Source organism: Vicugna pacos, chromosome 2, assembly GCF_048564905.1.
Source record: "Vicugna pacos chromosome 2, VicPac4, whole genome shotgun sequence".
Classification (NCBI taxonomy): Eukaryota; Metazoa; Chordata; class Mammalia; order Artiodactyla; family Camelidae; genus Vicugna; species Vicugna pacos.
In genome coordinates, this window is record NC_132988.1 from 11,705,349 (window position 1) to 11,717,301 (window position 11,953).

General features: G+C 40.6%; 1 long non-coding RNA gene across 1 annotated transcript; it reads right to left on the minus strand.

The window, feature by feature from the left end:
- Window positions 1–2,962: 2,962 nt before the first annotated feature.
- LOC140699869 (uncharacterized) lies at window positions 2,963–4,933 on the minus strand. The gene is made up of 2 exons (XR_012078132.1): window positions 4,577–4,933; window positions 2,963–3,900 (listed from the first exon to the last, which is right to left on the minus strand). It is a non-coding gene; the product is annotated as an uncharacterized lncRNA (long non-coding RNA).
- Between the last annotated feature and the right edge of the window lie 7,020 nt (window positions 4,934–11,953).

Here is an 11,953-nt window from a genome sequence, read left to right on the forward strand (position 1 = left end):
AATTAAAAAAAATAAGATATAGGCAACTTTTTCAAGAAGCTATGCTGTGAGAGAATGAAAGGACAGTGGGATGCAGAATAAAGGTTTCTTCTTTAATATAGGATGGGTTTGAGTATGTTCATAAACTGCAGGGAAGACCCAGAGGGAAGGAGAGATTAGAAATCCAGTAAAGAGAGGAGATTACTAAAGAACAGGTCAATGAAGAAGCCATGGAAGACAACTGGACTCAAGTCTTGGAGGAAAAAATAGGGACATTTTTCTTTGGTATTTTATTTTTATTTTTTAAATACATTTATTTATTCTATTATTTCACTGAATACATTTAACTAATTAATTAACTTAATGCACTTTGTGTATTAGAAATATTTAACATTGTAGAATTAATTGAGTAATATTTCACTAGGATTTTTGAAACTACATGGATAGGTAAAGTGGGACCAAAATCTCTGTTTTGTGGGGGGCTTTGGGGGAGGGAGATAATTAGGTTTCTTTCCTTCTTTAATGGAGGTACTGGGGATTGAACCCAGGACCTCATGCATGCTAGGCATGCACTCTACCACTGAGCTAGACCCTTCCCTTCTCTTTGATATTTTAATATAGAGATTTTGAAAGACAAGGGGTAGCCCTGGGAGTAGAGAAAGTAGCAAACAGAGGAGAGAGTAGCAAGAAGAGCTTTGTCTCCCTCACCATCCAGCCTGGTCCTCAGTCTCAGATTCTTACAGATCCGCATCAAGAACACTAGAAAAGCTGACACAGCCAGCTTTGCAATAGGGGTTTGTGGACTTGAATTGAGAATCAGGAATTCTGGAACCCTACTCCACACCACTGCATCTGCACACCACCATCAGCCTCATTTCCCAGTGATTTGGCTCAGCTGTTTGGCCCTCTTGGGATTCCAGATACATCACCTGGAAAACAAGAGAAACACTTAATTCCCAGCCCAGGGCTGGGTGCTGGATCGACTGAACTTGAGATTGTGCGGCCAGCAATACTTTAGACAGGATCCCCACTTTGACTGAGGAGTGAGCCTTCTGGTTAGGGAGATTTTCCTTTGAACATCACAGAGAAGAAAAACAAGTCAGCCAAGCAGTATTCTCCATGGAAATTTCCAATATCTAGCTCCCCAAAGTCAAAGCAACCTCAAAAGATAAACTTGCACTCTGAGGTCAGTGTGAACTTCAACATGAGCCAATTCTAATGTTCACCCACACTGGCATTCATCCAATTTTTAAAGCCTTTCTGTTTACATCAAGGAAAGCTGCACTGAAACAATCACAGATGGACTGAGCAACTTCTGAAACAAACAAAAACAGTTTAAATGACTTTATATGGAATAAAAATCTTTATCACCAACTTTCAATCTCATAAGCATGGCATTTTTTAATCAAGAAGGTTCACGTTCCAAAAAGAGGTGGGAAAAGCCAAATAGGCTAAAACCACATCATCCCAGTGTGTGTTTCCACAAGCTAGAGATCAAAGCCTCAAGACCCGTGGCATCCTGTTCCCAAAGTTAAACCATCTTGGTCTGAAAAGCTTAGCAGAGGATGGCGTGGAAGTCTTAGTGGGAGGGTTTTCCAAGGGAAGATATTTCAGCCCCGTAGAAATGAGTTGGCAGGCTTTCCCCAGCCTCAGTCCTGCACCCTGATTCTTTCCACTGCTTCTTCTATAGCTTCATCCCAAGCCTGGTCCGATGGAAAGTGCCAGGGACAGACGATGGGGCAGCCTGGGTCAAGAACCACACATTCAAGGCCATGACCAGGATCGCAGCAAAGCCCTTGATAACAGCCGCACAGACACACTAACGAAATCCAAGGAGGACTGACGATCCTAAGTGCCTCCCAACACATCCTCCTGGAGGTTCTTTTGCCTAAGGAAGACCACAGCTCCCTGTAGCCATGCCTTTACCCATGCCACTTCCCCTGCCACCCTGTCTTCAGCCCTTGACCAGAACTGAAGGGCACTCTGTGGGAAAGCAGGTGGCATGGACTGTCCTTGCCGGGAATTCATTCGTCTGGGTCAGGGAACCAGAAACTGGATAGAACGTTTACTGCCAACTGTAAACCTAAGACTGGCCAGTAATTCAAGAAGTCAGATTCCATCTTGGTATATACACTAGACCAAATTATGGCCAGAAAATGAAACTACATGAAATCAGAAAAAGCAAACATTTTTTGAGCTCCTGAAACTAGCAAATAAGAAATTAGTCATGATGGGGGATACCAGGATGCAAAAAAACAAGCTGCCAAGAGTTTACATCCTGACTCTGCCCCTTGGCTGTAAGTGGGCTTTTCTCTGCCTCCCTGTCCCCCATGCATTGCCTGCACAGGTTGGTGGCACAGAGTGGCAGCTGGATGCTTGTTTCTTTCAAAGCCACACCAATAGAACAGAGACCATCCTGCGGCTATAACAGGTGGATTGGATTGCTTATGTGTCTTGAATCGAATGTTGTAGCTCCAAAAGAAACTTTATATGGAGTGTTTTGCAGTGGAAAGTACACGATTGGACATCTCATCTACAAAATAGTCCTGTGGCTATTTATAATGTGACTTTAAGAACTAAGAGCGTGACACATGCTCTTAGGACCAAGTATTTGATGCACAAAAATGTTCACATGGTACCCAAGCTGCCACAATGAATCCCAGATGCTTACAGAAGATCATCTGATGAAAACATGGGACCAACTGTTAGCACATGGGACACTTAACATAAACTGCCTCCCAATCCATAGTCATGTCTTATTCCTGTTACTAGAAATTAAATTCTGGATTCACAGGGAACTGTGCTGTCTTCTCCTTCCCTTCCTCTGTTGTACCCTCTCTCTCCTTAGTAACATACACTCATTACTGTAAATATTTTCAGTGATAACCAATGTTGAATGAATGAATGAATGAGGTATTAAAGCTGTATCAGATAGACATGTGTTTAGCTATAAATAAATGTAAAAAATAAAAACTTTCACTGCAAGGCTTTACACAGAGATGGGTTTATTTGTCTCCGGGCACAAAAAGTCTAAGACTAGAAACACCAGGCTGGCAGAGGAGCTCAGAATGCCACAAGTCTCTGTCCTTGGGGTCACAAGATGGCCACCGTGCTTCCAGATGCCATATCCATTTTCCAAGAAGCAGTACAGTGAGAGGGCTAACAGCTTAGTCTTTTTGCCTGGAAAGGAGTGCTGGACACCTACATCACTGGCCAGGGCTGACCCACATGACCACACCAGGCAGAAAGTGTTCAAGAAAGGTGAGTGTTGAGCGTTTCAGCCTCTTTAAAAGGGGAAGGCAGGGGAAAAGAGAATTGGGAACGGGGTGGAGTGAGCCAAGTCCTGGTGCTATTTGCAGATGGTTTTTTTTCCCAAGAATAAATGGTTTTCACATTCTTTACTCCTCACTGAAATTGGTTTTTTTTTTTAATTGACGTATAGTCAGTTACAATGTGTCAGTTTCTGGTTGTACAGCACAATGTCCCAGTCATGCATATAGATATACATATATTCGTTTTCATATTCTTTTGTTCAACTTATTTAGTCCAAGCTCTTGAGGGTGGTGTTATTAAGGGTCCTTTTCATTTCATTCCAATATTTCTAGAGTCCAGTGAGAGTCTTATATTCCAGCTCTTCCAACCATTTCAAATTGATACGGACAGTTCCTATTTCAATCCCAAACTCCTGTCCAGTTATATTTATTTCAATACCAACTTTTTCAAATTGGTTCATTTTGTTACCATTCTTTTTACCCTACTTTGTTTATAAGTGAGAGAGCCTGAATTCAAACTCAATCAGATCCGAAGTCACCAGTTTTTAGCTGCTTCTGGAATACCCGTGACCATGGGGATGCTTGGACACACGTTGCCACTGAGAGGGATTTCCACAATTTTTGTTCTCTGGAGTCTGTGCAGAGTTGCCTGGGATGAGATAAATACACAAAAATAAAATACAAAAACAGTTACTTATCGACTTAGAGAGTTGGCTATCCTTTTGGGGGAAAAATGTACTACCTACAACACTATCTCAGATCATACACAAAAATCAATTCTAAATTAATTAAAGGCTATGAAAAGCAAGATTTCTGGACAGAATGTTATGGGTCTCTTAAATGAGCCATACAAAACATAAACCAAAAAACAAAGAATGATAATTTTGCCTAAATTAAAATTACCTCTACATGAAATGAGACAATAATAAAAGTTTAAAAGACAAGACCCAGAGAAAGTGAAAATACTTGCAATTCGTTTCATTGATTTTTTTTAAAAAACATGACATCTAGAATACATAAAGAAGATCTAAATCATCTAAAGAAACAAAAAACTGAAAACAAAGAAAAGAGCCAATTTACTCAGAAAGAAATCTGAACAGCCCATAAATGTACAAAATATGTGTGGAGTCTCACTTGTAACCAGGGAGTTAAAAAAAATTAATATGATACTCATTCACACCCACCAAATTGGTAAAAATGTATATCTGTCAATACCAAATATAAGGGTGCTGGAAAACTCCAACGTTGCTGGTGGGAGTTTCAATTGGTACAGACACTTGGAGAGCAATTTGGACTAGTGCATCCCCCCAACTTGGCAATCCTACCCTCTAGTATGTATCTTGGAAACACTCTCTCCAACGTGCAAGAGAAAATATATGCGAAGGTGTTCACAATAGCTTGGTTTGTGACAACAAAATTTGGAAGCAAGTTAACTGTCCATCAGTAGGAGGATGGGAAAATAAATTACATATTCATCCAAAGGAATACTATAAAAACACTAAAGCGAATGAGATAGAGCTCCTGTTCCAGGATGGATAAACCTTCAAAACAGGGTGAGATGAAAAAGTATCACTCTTCATCAGGCTCTGTGCCCTGCCTTCCGTTTCTGTCCTCCTCCATCTGTTTAAATTCCATCTCTTCTCCAAAATCCTTCCAGAGAATTTCCCTGCTGTTTCCAACCTTGGTCCTCCCCTGGGGAGCTTTCAGTTTGTCTCTCTCTTATGACACTCACCGCCAGTGCAGCATCACAAAGACCTCAGCTTCATTGCCTCACCAACATTCTTTTCTCTTAATCTTGGATAATAGAATGAGGGGAAGAAATCATCCTATAATGTATATTTATTGATTACTCCTGAGATTAACATTTTTCCTATGCTAATTATTTACTTGTATTTCTTCTGTCTTATTTACAGCACTCTACAGTCTTCTGCACATGGTTCCTAGCACATATTGAAAACAGCAAATAAATTTTGAACTGAATTGAATTAAAAGCTAGAAATTGAAAGTAAATCAGTAAAAACACACAGACAAAAAAAATTTACTCCAACATAAGTAATGTAGTGAAATACAAAAGCATCTCACTAAGAGTACAAGCTTGTTTGCTGAAGCCCTTTCTTAATTAGGTAAATGGAACACGTGTCTTACTGCTTACATGATGCCGGATGTAGGAGGTACCCATTCCTTAGGGCTTAAATAGCTTCTGCTAGCTTGAGGAATAAGCAGAATTTAACACAGACAGAAGTACAGATGCCAGAAGAGTGTGTGCCAGGAGCCAGTGTCCCTACAAAGTCTTTAACGTGAGACAGATACCCGTCCCAATAAATCTTGAATTCTGCAAATGTATGACCTTATTCCCTAAGTTTAATGGATGTCTTTGGAAAGGTTCCTATTAACCTCATGACTTCTGGGGTTTATAGCTAATAAGCAGAATCATAATTGAAATGATTACATAAATACAGAAAGTCACCTTTCCTCCAGGAAATGCAAGCTATTTTTCCCGATAGTTCGCATGGCGTTTAATGGTCCTTGGGTTTTCTATTATTTCTTCGTAGCGATCCCAGGGGTCATTTCCAGACAGCATTGTTTTTCTAACAGCTTCCAGTAACTTACTCTGCCATTCAAATTCAGAGGTTCAAATTCGGAATAAAATGCTCAATATAAAAAAAAAATCTGTAGCTCAAAGAAGAGCTATAGAACTGGAATTACCATGATCGTAGCCAGTGACCATCACTGCAATAGTTTCCTCTCTTTTCATTTATGAGTAATTTATCACTCTGGCTGGATTTTGACATGTAGCATCAGTCAATCCAGATGTTAAAGAAGCGCTTGGCTCCCAGGCTGCTGACCAGACAGAATCTCTTGCTTTGAGGGCAGTCGGAACACCAAGGTAGAACTCCTTAGAAGATTAACTCTAGAACACTACTTACTCAGCATTTAACCTGTACTGAACCCAGCTGAATCCGTATGAGGCTCTATGGTTATCACAGGACATAAGAACAACCAGAAAGGGCAAGTCTGTCATATTTCCATTACTTTATCCCCTTATAGGCTGCACTATAAGAAAAACATCATTGAGCTGACAAGCAAAACCAAGCAAAATGACGACAGCGGCATTGTCCAGAAATATTATGCTTTCTCTGAATATTCTACCAGCTTCTAAACTCTATTTTCATAGGTATACATTTAAGTGGAATTTTATCTATACATTATAAGGTGTTCTAGGGCTGTTTCTGCTTTTTGTTCATTTAGGAGGTTCTTGTTTTTGCTTTCAGTGTCATGCAAAATAAATAAGACTTTGTACTAAATCTGTAACTATCATGAGTAAACACTTTTCACAAAGTTAAAAAAAAATCAGCCTCAACCAGACTTTAGTTTATATTAAAAAGTTCCCTAGGGAACTGGGTTTTACATTTGAGCCCTGATTTAGCTAAAAGATTTATAAGGGCATATGTAGAAATACAGGTCCCTATTGGGTGATGAACCAGGGCTGAGACGTAATTATGATTCTCTCTGCTCTCCATTCCACTGGAAACTGCTCCCAGGAGCCCAGAGGTGAGTTGGTCATCAAGGAAGAATATAAATTCTCTATGCAATACGACCATCTGGTCACCTTCCCAGCCGCCTAAAGCCAACCCAAAGGACGTTAGAAGATGATGCACAAATCTTTTTAGATACTAATGTGATTGGAATATTTGCTTCTCCTGGAAAGTTAAGGTCAGTGAAATGTTTTGTAGACCCTGAAACCAAATTTGGTTGGATCTATTTGTGTTTGTCACTCCAGGCTGTTGCTCAGTTCAGCCTGTCACAAGTGCCGTGACCAGCACACATGAGCCTTTGCAAAAAGTGACATCCCCAAGTAACGTGTGTAGAACAGTCCAGGAATGGAGAATTGAAATTATCCTTGTGAAAAAAAAAATGAAATTGTCTAATAACTTGCTGAAATTTCTCAAGAGTGAGGTAACTCACTGGGAGGCCTAATCTTGGCAGCATCTTGTCTTTGAAACTGTCCCCAAATCATCTCCTTTTATGACAGAGTAGGGGAATGGACTTATCAGTCCACTGGGTCGGGAGCTACAAGTTTCTTACAAGGCTTATGGGGTAACAGTACTTAACTATCACAGAAAAGATCTGGGCCACCCCAAGAACTCCTCACAGGAGCCTGGTAACCAACAGCCAGGGGTCTCAAGAACACAGGTTGAAGGTCAATAATCAGTTATATAACAAAAACAAGGTTTAACAAGGAGATCATAGGAAAAAAGTGTATTCATTCTCTTCATGACAACCTCCCCACCACCAACCACACACCCTCACCTCCACCAACAGCTAAATAAATCCAGCAGGGCTCCAGACTTGCAAAACTTTGACAATCATCCTTCTCATATGAAAACTACCATGTTATCGGCTCTCACTAAGAAAAACATACACATTTTGTTCATGTATTTTGTATAGTGATAAAGATGTAAAATGTCAGAAATGTATAAATCTGGGGGAAAAAATGAGGCAGGCATTGTTCAGAGTATTTTCTGAAAGTCAGAGAGCCAAGTCAGTCCCATTTGGAGAAAGAATTTCAAATGATTATTTTAACCCTATTTAGTTCTGTTGAATAAAACATTGGTCATCATTCATTGTTTATTCCCTAAAGTAAGATTACTTATGTACTTTAATATTTCTGTTGAGGGTTTCTTATTTCTTTGTCAATGGGATTCCACTGTTGTAGCTTTACCAGCTTGCCACTAGTTTTATGTTTCATAATTATGTTATTTTCACATCCATTGTGAGGTTTGTTTCATTTTCTAATCTCATAAAGTGCTTATGGAAATTAATGTCATTTTCAGATACCGACCCTCAACATAAAGCTTCCTCTACATTAAAATAAATTTCATCTGCTAATTTGTGTAACGATCTGCCCATCAACAATGGTCTCTTTGCCTGTGGCTTTGGCTTAAGAACTCACAGTAGATTCACAGATGTCGCTTGTGGTCCCAGGGATTAGGCAGCGTGGTCCGTGAACCACAAGCCAGGCAGGATACACTCCTGAAGCTGTGCTATAACTACCTGCATGAATAACAGGTGAGGTTTTCCCATGGCTACCAGCCTTTCTCTTCATCATTAACACAACTTCTCATGGCTTAAAGCAGTAATGCAGTGTGTGAAGGTCCTTGTGCCTCATTCTCAGTTCTAGAGGACTCTTTCCTTATCCTCACTGTGTGACACTCAAAGGCCAAGGAGAGTGATCACAACTGTATTATGCTAAATAAGAACAATCTTTATCTTCCACATTCATCTCACTATGTCCAAATGAAAAAATCGGTAATGAATCTGAAAATAATACATGCATTGAAATATTTATTTTATGGAAGTAGACGTATGTATAACAACTGACTTTTCAAAATAAATAGCAACATGGCAAAGGTAGGAAAGAACATCAAAACAGAGGCAAATGCAGAAAATGTAAGTGCACACCCCACAAGGACACCTGTGACATTAGGAAGAAATATACATAACAAGAAACAGGGAAGCCAGATACAGGCTCCACCAACTGAGCAATCATTGGTGAGTGAAACCAAGCGATGCATCGTTAGTCAAAGTAGGACGAATCTTCTGCTGCTAAGTAAGAACTGAGGACACCCAAGAGTTTGTAAATATCATTAAATGGGAAGGGCAAAGAACTAATAATAATAAAAGAGGATGCCTCATTGAATATAAGTCATCTAGAATATAATAACCTGCCCGAAGTTCATAAATAAATAACATTTGTCTACACAGAGTAAGAAGAGCAGTTCACTGAAGCATGTAGAGCGAATCTGTTGGCTTTATCAAATGGCTGCAATTATCTGCCCCTAGCTGTTTGGAAAGAAGAAATCATCACAGTAGAGTCAGCACCTATTTCCAATGCGAATGCCCTTCAACTGTAGTGAAGAGTCAGTGTGTTAACAGCTAAGTACGAAACCTCAAAAGACAGCCCCACACTGAAGACCTACCTGATGGGATCAGGTGCTCAAGCTCATGGAATATCACCTCCCTTTCAAAGCAGCAAAAGCACTGGTGTGCCCAGGCACCCTCGTGAAGCTGTTCTCTCATATCCCCCCAAAGTTCTTCATCCAGTCCTGCTTTGGCTCCCAACAGGAGAGCCCAAAGAGTAAAGAGATGCATCTCCATTTATTGAACTGGGGTTCATTTGAGTATGGAGTGCTTACTACGTGCTAGGTATGGTGCTAGACTTTGGCAGCCCAGGAGGGAGAAGGCAAGATTCCCGTCACTTGGGAGTTCATGGTCAAATATGGTCAATCAAGAAATGATTAAATAAAAATGAAGCCATTACAGTGGGGCTCTATTCCAATATGACCAGTGTCACAAGAAGAGGAAGACAGAGAGGTTATAGCTCAGTGGTAGACCGTGTACTTAGAATGCACGATGTCCTAGGTCCGATCCCCAGTGCCTCCGTTAAAAAATAACAAATAAATAAATAAATAAATAAATAAATAAATAAATAAACTCAATTACCTCCTCCCCTCAAGAAATCTAGCAAAACTAAATAAAGATCTTCTTTTTAAAATGAGGAAGAGATAGCAGGAGTGTGTGTGCAGAGGGACAACTAAACGAAGAGGCAGCATGAGGGTAGCATCTGTAAGCCAAGGAGAGAGGCCTCCAGAAACCAAGCCTGCTGCCTCCTTGATCTTGAACTTCCAGCCTCCAGAAGTGTGAGAAAAGAAATTTCTGTTGTTTAAGTCACCCAGTCGATGGTATTCCATCATGGCAGCCTCAGCCAACTAACACAGCATCCTTCCCTACACCAGGGTTGCTTGATGGACGCAGTAGACAGTGAAGGGAGTTAGATGATCTTGTAAAAGAGCTCATGAGGGAGTCCCCCATCCCGTGTGGGTTCAAGGAGACATTGGGTGAATCTCGGTTAGGGACACCATGCTGGGTGGGAGAACAGACCAATTGGTCTTGAATGTCTTTCCAACACTTAGATTCTATCATTTTTCTCTCCAAACTTCAGCTTTTCCATGGAAGACAATTATCACTTCCATCATCAAGTATACTTTGGGGTCTCCTAGCATAGAAATTTGAAAGAAAACAAAAGCACATTTAAATACTTTCCCTTGACTCCCTCTGGCTCCTCCTTCATTTGGCTCCTTAATTTCTCAAACGCACAGTCTCTTACTGCTGACATCATCCTTTGCCCACTTTTTGGAAATGGAAGTTGAGGGACGAATAGGATAGGATTTTATCAAATGGGAGGGAAAGGGCTGGGAGTTGCCTTTCCAGGTGGGAAGAAGGAGGGTAACGAACCCCTGTCTCTACTGTCAGGGTCACAGAGAGGTAAGATGATCTTTGCACAGCTGCAGTTACAAGTATTCTAGAATCTTCCACCAGTCTCAAGAGTCAGGCAGATCTGCATCTACTCTTGCTGGTTGTAAGGAGAATGCTCAGCTCAGGGAACTGTGACCTGTGTCACAGTTATTAGCCAGTCTAACCAATTCCCATTAAGAGAAAAGAATAGCATAAACAATGACTGTTGCTAATACAACATTTGCTTTTTGTGCAATACATTCTATTTCCTAAGTCATCATTTTATAAAGCTGTTGCTGAGAGAACCCATTAAATGATAAGGGTGTCCTTGCTCTTCTGAACCCTCCCTTTGATAAAAATGCTAACGAACTCCCCAAAATGTGAAAGGCACGTAATGTCACTGAACTGTGCACTTTCAAAAGGGTTAAATGGTAAAGTTTAGGTTATACCTACTTTACCACGATTTTTAAAAAGTCACATCAAGTTTTAGTCACTATAGTAAAATAGTATGTCTAAGCATGTGAGCCTTCTAAGAGAGCAGGTGATAGATTAATGGAACTTTGTTGATCAGCGTGATAGTGTGGGGATAAAAATGGAGAACTGAGAATTGCATCATCTGTGCTCAAAGAGATTTGAATGTCTTTGTTCAGAGAATTATATTCGGCATGAATTTATCTGCAAAATACTAGTCCCATTGCCCTGATGGATTTTCCAACATGACAGTCTTATGTGGTGTGAATCATTTTTCTAGGAGCACTGTCTACTGTTTTGGAAGGAGAAGGTTGAGGGCCAGGGTGCCGGGCCAGACTGCCAGAACCAAGTTCACTCTTTCCACTTGGCTTGTGTCTCAATGGCAGCATGTGACTGGGAAAGGGAAAGGGAAGGGCTCTATTCCAGGAACCCCTTCTGGTTTCTCTGTGCCTAAAGTCTAGGATTTTCTGTCCCATGCTCACTGCAGAGTCATAACAAACTTCAAGGATTATACACTTGCTGTATGCAAAACTTACCACTTAGTCGCGGGGCTGTGGCTGGTGGTACAAAAAAGAATATACTCCTGCCACCCCCAGGCCTTGAATCTGGGGAGGCTGACAGGACATGTTTCTAATTAGTAACGGTTACTCCGAGGAGATTACCAGTGAAGATTAATTACAAGGGTTTTTCTCGGAGCGCCAAAACTGTTTCCCTCAGTTAATATTTCAACTGCCTGTCATCTAGTTTGAAATACCATTTTGACTGCAAATTCAAATTCCAACAACAGTAACAACATTTTTTTAAAGAATTAGATCTCTTTTCAATTGAGTGAGTCTGATTGTCTTGATTGTCTTGTGAACGTGCATGACGTGTGAGCTGGATTTGTTCTCCTCTTCCTGGGATGCGGGTGTGGGGTTTGCTCCTGGCCAGGTCCT